Raw genomic sequence first — 9,320 nt, forward strand, 5'->3', positions numbered from 1 at the left:
ATATATATATATATATATAAGTAACGAGAAGATGAATTTCGTATTAAACTTTATTCTATACAACGTTCATTTCGACCCGAAATATACCACGACTGCGGATGACAACAGGTAGCCTAAACTCTGCCAGTGCTCTACTCAACACTTAAACACACTAATCGACTTATATCTATTAGTCCAAAATATTATTATTATTATTATTATTATTATTATTATTATTATTATTATTATTATTATTATCATCATCATTATTATTATGATTATTATTATTATTATCATTATTATTATTATTATTATTATTATTATTATTATTATTATTATTGTATATGAATATATATACACACACACAAATGCTTTCACAAATGCAACATCAACAAACATTAAGAAACATAACCACACACACACACACACACACACACACACACACACACACACACACACACACACACACACACACGGATAACTACATGTAGCTTATGATATTCAACTACTGTGAATAACAGTTTAGTTACATCTAAAAGATTAGAAAATTAAAAACTATTTGATCCCAGTTTTTTCTATATCAGTAAACAAACAGAATAGTAAAGGTATACAAAATTGTCGCATTTGATCGTAATTAGTTCCGACATACGATCAAAATAGCCGTTATTCATCATTTAAATTAACTGTTTGATGAATAAAACAAATTAGCAAACATTTAGTTTTTATTACATCTGATCTGCTGAAAAGGATTCGATCTGTCAGAGCCATTAGCACGCCGGGTAAAATGATTAGCGGTATTTTGTTCATCTTTACGTTCTGAGTTCAAATTCCGCCAAGACTGACTTTACTTTTCTGGGTCGACAGAATAAGTACCAGTTGAGTACTGGAATCATCCCCTTCCCCTAAATTGCTGGCCTTGTGCCAAAATTTGAAACCATTATTAATCTGCTGAAAGGCGGTGAACTGGTTGAATTGTTAGCACGCCGGGCAAATACTTAGCAGTGTTTCATCTGCCGCTACGTTCAGAGTTCAAATTTTGCCGAAGTCGACTTTGCCTTTCATCCTTTCATCCTTTCGGGGTCCATAAATTAAGTATCAGAGAAGCACCAAATTTCAGGCCTTATGCCTATAGTAGAAAGGTTTATTAATCTACTGAAAGGCAGCGAGCTGGCAGAATTGTTAGCACGCCGGGCAAATGCTTAACGCTATTTAATCTGTCTTGACGTTCGGAGTTCAAATTCCGCTGATGTCGACTTTACTTTCCATCCTTTCCGTGTCGATGAAATAAGTACCAGTCTAGTCCCCTCCCACAAAATTTCAGGCCTTGTGCCTATAGTAGAAAGGATTATTAATCTGCTGGCAACGGCAGCAAACTAGTAGAATCGTTAGCACGCCGGACAAAATGCTAGGTGGCATTTCATCCGTCTTTATATCTTGAGTTCAAATTCTGCCGAAGTCGACTTTTACTTTTATCCTTTCGAGTGTTGATAAAATTAGTATTAGTTGATTAATGGGGTCGTATAATCGACTTACTCCGATATTGCTGGCCTTGTACCAAAATTTGAAATCATTATTATTATTAAGCCGGCAGAATTGTTAGCACACCGGCCAAAATGTTTAGCGACTTTTCGCCTGTCTTTATGTTCTGAGTTCAAATTCCACCGTGGTAGACTTTACTTTTCCTCCTTCCAGTGATCAATAAAATTTGAGTACTACCGGGGTCGAGGTAATCGTCTAACCTCCTCCCCACATATTTCAGGCTTTGTCTTTATAGTAGAAAGAATTAGTATTATTTTAGATTTATATTTGTACTTTGTAGACATCAATATACATAATATTTGGTGACCTTACGAACATATTGAACTTCCATCAGCCAGAGTTGTCTATGTATCAGTATATGTACGCATAGGCTTGGGCTAGATTTTTTGGGTGGAAGCCTGGCAGGTGCCCATACATCCAAGTCTCCACTTTCCTTGCAACTGTTGATTATTCAATATAAAAACTCCCACTTTGGGCCGATTTTGGCACCAGTGTCGTCACAGACGTTGCTGTCTGAATGCAAAGAACCGAAACAGACAACCTTAGACATTTCGTTCCAACTCTCAAACCATTCCTCCGATTCAGCACCCTAGGTTGGTACTCTAGTAGAAATCTTCAAAAATGTAAATTTGGAGTTTGTGGCTCGATAAAAACGATATGAAAAATCAGTTCACTTGAGAGATTAATTTTATGCTAGACATTTTCTGAAATTCAAAATGTGACTCTAATCAGTTGTCAAAGAGTAAATATTAAAGAAAAAATATCGATTCTTATTAAGAGGTTAATTTTTGTTTCTGTGGATATTGATGGGAGGGCAGAGAGTTCCAATAGATATAAAAAAAAATTTTGAAGAGCTAGAAAGAATATTGTAAAGTAGGAAACGTACTTGTTGATAATACATCGTATTCATTTGCAAATGTGACTATATAAATATTAGTTTCAAATTTGGCCAGCAATTTCAGGCGAGGGGTAAGTCGATTAGATCGACCCCAGTACTCAACTGATATTTATTATTATAATTACGTAATTATATTATGTGATTATATAAATATTAAAATCAAATAATTTATTTTAGAACAATTTTAGAGCTGCAAACCGGCATAATCGTTAATGCGTCAGACAAAATGTTTGGCGATATTTCTTCTCGCTATTTACGTTCTGAGTTCAAGTGTCACTGAGGTTGACTTTGCTTTTCTTTTTCCCAGGGCCGATAAAATAAGTACCGGTCAAGCACTGTCGTCGACGTAATTGACTTAATCCCTCCCCTAAAATTACTGGCCTTATGTTTAAGTTTGAAACCATTTTTTTTTAAAACGTTTTTTTAAGAATATGAACATTCAATGGTGGTATGACTCCAGAGTCAGAATAAAATCAAATTTATTGTGAGGAGCCAGTTAAGTTGAATTTCACCATGTATGGGATTTTATGCGCTAACTTACTTTAAAAAAAAACACATTGCATAATATAACCGCATTCAGTGTCTTTATAAAAGATGGGACGATCACGATTGAAACATCTTTGATTATTGGTTTTCTGGAAAGGGGCAGATATGTTGCTTTATCAAATTTTCCAGTAGTGAACGTTGGTCAGCAAATCTTCTGTGCTATACGATGAAATAGGGAAATGAAATGAAATAAAAACATTTAATAGTATTATTTGAAGATTTAATCCAAAAATAACTGTGCAAGTTGCTTAAAAATTTAGTTTCTAAGGTGTTCCTGTTGTCTAGATTTTGAACCAGTAGTCTATGTTCTTGGTTAAAGACGAGATGATTATAAGGTGTAAAGTTACTGTAGTCCATTGGATCGTCAGAAAACTACTGAAGACATCCTCTTTGCGAGAGACTACATCAGAATTGCTTACAGTGGCAGATTATAGCATCTTCGTTATGTATTTAAACCCAAAAAGAGTGGTGTACGTTAGCTTGAGATGTGCAAATCAGTGATAGATTTCGAATCGCTGACATCCCGATCAGTATAAAAGCGCTTGATCGCTTTGACCAACCATGTTCTCTAAAAGAAGTTTATTGTAATGGTTTTCTCTTTCTTAAAAAAAAATATTCAGATTAAGACATTTTCAGGCATTACCAGTGAGATTCATGAGGTTGATGTTCAGCTTGAACTTCTTTAAATAAATAATTATAAGAAAAACATGGGTAAAGGGGAAATTCTATAAAACAGAATGATGGGATTAGGCGAAGTTTTTATTCTCGGAGATACACCGAAAATAAACTGATTTGACACAAAATTAAATTTTACATTATAAAAAAAAAAACCAAGCATATGATCTTTGGTTCAGACCCACTGTGTAGCATCTATGACAAGTTTCTTTTCCTGTAACCCAGGGCCGACCAAGAGCCATATGAGGGGGTTGGTTGACGGTAACTGAAAGAAGCATGTCGTATATACGTGTGTGCGTTTTATGTCTATATGTCTTTCTGTTTGTACCGCACCAACACTTGACAACCGGTGTTGGTTTGTTTATGCTCCTGTAACATAGCGGTTCGACAAAAGAGACTGATAGAATAAGTTCCAGGCTTTTAAAATAGATACTGGTGTCGATTTGTTCGACTAAACACTTCAATGCAGTGTCCCAGTGTAACCGTAGTCCAATGACTGAGACAAGTAAAAGATAAAAAGATTTTTTTTAAACCAGCTCAATTCATAATTTAGATGCGCAAATAGCAAATTGTATTCACCTGAAAATAAACTTTACATTAAACATAACATAATCTTTGTAATAAAGCGTAAGTTTTAATTTTCGTTAGAAAATGAACACTAATTTTCTTTTAGCTCTTAATTAACCATTACCTTACTTATTCGTTGACATCTAATAGTCAGATTCATATAAATGAGTTATTCCACCGTAATGGGTTGTCGACTTCGATTGCACACAGTGCTTTGAGGTTTATTACTGTTGTTGATTAGCCTTAGAGCAGGGCTTTAATCAAAAGTATGTCGAGCATATATATTTTTTTTTGTTTTTAGTTGGGGGAACATTGAGGACTACATCACGTAATGCGTCCTTTTTAATCTGTATGATGTGATTTAGGGCAGTGCTACTCAAAGTGGTGGTACGCGGACCGGTGCCGGTCTGCGAGCTATCAGCTGCTGGTACGCGGCAAGTTTCCAGAAAAGAAACATTATAAAATGCTTATAAAATGCTTATGTAATATTCTATTATTTATTTACAAAATAAATATAAGATAAAAAATATTGTCAACTTTTATTATATTCATTATATATATTGTTTCTGGCATAAATAAATATTACTAAGAAATATTGCCGGTCCCTGGCTCAGTGGGGGGGAAAAATGCCCGTACGCCACATCAGAAAGTTTGAGAAGCACTGGTTTAGGGAATTTGGCAGCTTTTTTGTAATTCCTTTCTCTTTTTTTTTTCTTTTTTTTTTTTTTTCGCTGTAGAGTGAGTGTGATTTTAAGATTTGTCTGAAGATCAAACAACAATGTTGACGGTTTTCTTGGTAGAAATCGGATTTTTTGGCTTAAACTCACCTAAAAGATTTGAATTCAGAACTACAAACTAATAGAATCCAATAATGCAGAGTATATACCTTTCCACAGTAATTATTCTTTTACTCTTTTACTTGTTTCAGCTGGATTGCGGCCATGCTGGGGCAACGTTTAATAGGATTAGTCGAGAAAATATAAACACAAACACACACATTCACACATATACATACATATATGTGTGTGCGTTTACATTATACATACACACATGCACACACACGCACACACACGCACACACACACACATATATATATATACACACATACACACACACGGGGGGCTTCGATACAGTTTCTGTCTACCAAATTCATCCAAAGAACAGCGATCCGCTCGAAGCCATAGTAGTAGACACTTTCTCAAGGTGCTCTGCATTTGGATTGAACGTGAAACTATGTGATTGCGAAGCGAACTTCGTAACCATACAGATGTCAGCAGTTAGGTGAATTGAGATTGTCTTGTTGTTGTTGTTGTTGTTGTTGGTGGTGGTGGTGGTGGTGGTGGTGGTGGTGGTGGTATTGCTGTTTAACTCCAAGTCAATCTTGATAGAGCAAGTCTACGATCAAAGATGTTCCAGCTGTGATCATTCTGCCTTTCTGTGACTATCTAGGACTTGTATTATTTTAAGTGTCCTTCATTATCTAAGGCTCTTTCATGCAATTTGAGAATGGTTTGGTTGTTCTTTAAGTTAATCTATCTCACAGACGATTAAGTACATTGCATTACGGTCAATGAATACGAACCATATAACCTTCTGTTAATAGTCTGACGCCACATTGGCTCCACCAGCTGCGATTCTCCATTGAAGTTCATATTTATGATAGTTTGTTTTACGTGAAATAGTTTTTCTTTGGATTAAATTAATACATTAAATATGTCATAAATTAGATTATTCTAATGGACAGATAGGATATTTATAATACGCTCTCACTCTAAAGATTTAGAATACACTTTTTCAATAAGTTATTCATCTATTATTATTCAGTTCACATCAAGGATACTTTATAGGAATATGTAATCGATCTCAGTACTTCGCCTGATGCTTTGTTTTCGACTCCATATGGTATGAAAGGCAAAGTTGTGAACTCAGAAGGTAATGGGCCAGAACTAAACACTGTAAACATATTGTCCGATGCTTTAATGATGCTAATAGTCCACCGCTCGTTATTTGTCCGAGCCTATATGATGAGAGACAATCAAAAGAATATATTGAACAAAACGAATAAAATTTTGTAAAATATTCGCAAATGACGCATACAAAATCTATCCTGCAAAGAGAGAAGTAAAAAACAGACTGCTAAATAAATATGATTGTAATATTACGTAAGATTCAATTTAGTAATCATGCATAATGTGGATTATGTGCATTGTGACGGGAAGATAGATAGATAGATAGATAGATAGATAGATAGATAGATAGATAGATAGATAGATAGACCGAAAAAGTGATGCCCAGAAAACTTTAAGTAATGTGGAGTTGTGTTAAAGTGTTATTAAATGCATGTAACTCCAACTAAATGTGTCGAGCGCTACTTATTTGTTTGTTCACTCCCTGCAATATATAAGTGTGGATGTATGTGTGTTTTTATGTATATGTGTGTGTACAGGGAGAGAAAAAACACATCTATGTATTAATTCAATCTTTTAACGCTTTGTCGTATTTGCGTTTCAGTCTCTTATAGTTCGTTCGAACAATAAAGTTGCCAAGTTCATTTTTAACAACGTTGCCAAGCTATCTCAGCCTCATCATGAGGATGTGGAATGGCTTTTGATTTCTGTATTACCTACATCACATACCATCAAAACAAAAAGGGTTAGAAAAATACGAACAAAGACTACTCCCATACTTTACAGAATCCCCACACACACACACACACCAAAAAAATAATAAAGTGATTAAGGAAACAATACTAATATCGCAACAAGAAGCTACAATTGACATACAATATACACACATTACAATCTACAATTGACATACAATATACACACATCACAACTTCAAACACTTTTACAGAGGATAGAAGATTACAGGAGTGAAGCATATGTACCAGAATTGACAGAAGTAGTGGGCAAAATAAAACTAGTCATACATTATTCAAATAGAAAATATATTTTTCGAAGAACAGGCTGAACGATAAGTTAGCGGATAAAGTTAGATAAGAAATTGATAGAATCTGTAGATTATGTATCAACACTCAATTCAGCATCTATTCAGTAGAGCATTTAACCACGTAAAGCATTCAATCACGTATTATGAAACGGGTTTTGCCTGTTTTGTTGTAACAGCGCAATTGATGATATTGTAACTCTGTTTTCACAAAAATAAATGAATTCTCATTTAGATTAGATTCAATGCTTAAAGAAAAGTTGTAAAGGATAAGAATAAGATAGTATAAGAACCATAGTTACCAGAAAGACTTAAGGAAATCTGTTTTCATTAAATTATGCAGTCAATATGTTAGCTGCGCGGCAGAGCTATGAACATCGCATTATCTGAATACCTTTCTCTTCTATAATTTTCAGAAATGCAAATAAATCCCATTCAGATGCATATATATATACACACACAATGAACACATCCATCCATCTATCCATCCATACATACATACATACATACATACATACAAACATACATACACATACATACGTACACACGTACACACACACATATATATATTCGGAATGGTAGATCCCAGAGTAAATAAATCAATAAATAATAGTGTGTAAATAACCTTTTCGATCGAAAAAGTCGAAGGCAGCCTTCGACCTTTTCTATCGAATGAATTTTTAACCCAATATCCACACGGTATCATTTCTAGATTTATTTGCTTCCAGATCTACCATTCCTTCCCACCGAAAAAAAAATTATTTCACGTTCTCTCGAAGTCTATGAAAGTTTCTTATGACATCAACAATATATATGTACGTGTGTGCGTGCGTGTGTGTGTGTGTGTGCATTATGTGTGTGTGTGTGTGTGTGTGTGTGTGTAGTTAAATTTACAGAAAAACAAAAGACGAAGACATGTGTATGAACAACAAGCAGGTGTATTAGTTTGACACTCGGGAAAGTGAGAAAGTCTTTTACGTTTCGAGCCTACGCTCTTCAGCAGAAAAAAAATACGAGAAAATAAACAGAGAGAGAATTTTTAAAATCTTGTGGATTTAGCGGTCATACATATATATACATATACATGTATTCATACATACACACACACATATAGACATACATACACACATATATGTATACACACACATATGTATGTATGTATGTATGTATGTATGTATGTATGTATGTATGTGTGCATTATTTAATGAATAGAAATCAATTTGATTTTAGTCAGGACAAGATTACTATTTTCGCGTGGGGAGGTTTATAGTTGATTTTACTTAGTTGTTAAATTTCTTTCAAACTGCATCCTACCATCTTAAAGGAAAATACGTTTGCTCAATCAGAACTGACATCGAAGTACAGAACATTTGTTACTTTTTATTCAATGCCGGCTAGATTTGATGATAAATTTATCACAGCTATGAAACGAACTCAGAAACTTGATATAAGTTACTGTACTGAATCACATCTGGCGCTCCACCGTTTTTGCCAGTTTATTCAAGTCTTACCATCAGACTTAACGTACCGACTATACAGTACATTCACCCACTAGTGAACTTTTCTTCACTCTAAATATGATTCCCCATCAACGAGTTACAATGTAAATCTAAACTACGTCACTTGAACAGCCGCGTAGCTTCAACATATGCATAAGCTCTGTTAATCGTTTATTTTGTGGTTTAAACATAATTACATACTTAAAAGAAATACTTTGCTAATTATCTTCAAAAATCAATATTATTCTACTAGATAAAATGGAGTGATCGATTCATTTCAAACTTTATACTTGCGATGCCGTAATATAACATAAATAATATAAAAGATAGAAGCATAATTATTCTTTTAGGTACACTGACTTCTAACACACGCACAAGTCCTTGCGCATTTCAGAGGAAAAGTGTAGTTGATTACACTTTTGGATTAAATCGATCCCAGGACCTATTTTTTAAATAAGATTTCATATAGGATTTAGGGAACAATAGAGCCATTATTCAATGATCGGGTCACTCTATTTTACAATTTTAAAAAATGACTAGAGATTGCTTGTGCAACACAGGCTAAACAAATATCACTCGAAGAATTTTCTTTCGAAAGCAGTGATTTATCAGTTTTCTCACCCCAACACAGCGGCGAAAGAGATACGTTTATATGTATGTATATATATATA

General features: G+C 34.3%; 1 protein-coding gene across 1 annotated transcript in view; it reads left to right on the plus strand.

Moving 5' to 3' along the window:
- LOC106869081 (uncharacterized) overlaps positions 1-9,320 on the plus strand; it is a 19,967-nt gene that overhangs the window by 777 nt on the left and 9,870 nt on the right. The gene's annotated exons all lie outside the window — the stretch shown is intronic.

The sequence above is a fragment of the Octopus bimaculoides genome, chromosome 3 (genome assembly GCF_001194135.2).
Source record: "Octopus bimaculoides isolate UCB-OBI-ISO-001 chromosome 3, ASM119413v2, whole genome shotgun sequence".
Taxonomy (NCBI): Eukaryota; Metazoa; Mollusca; class Cephalopoda; order Octopoda; family Octopodidae; genus Octopus; species Octopus bimaculoides.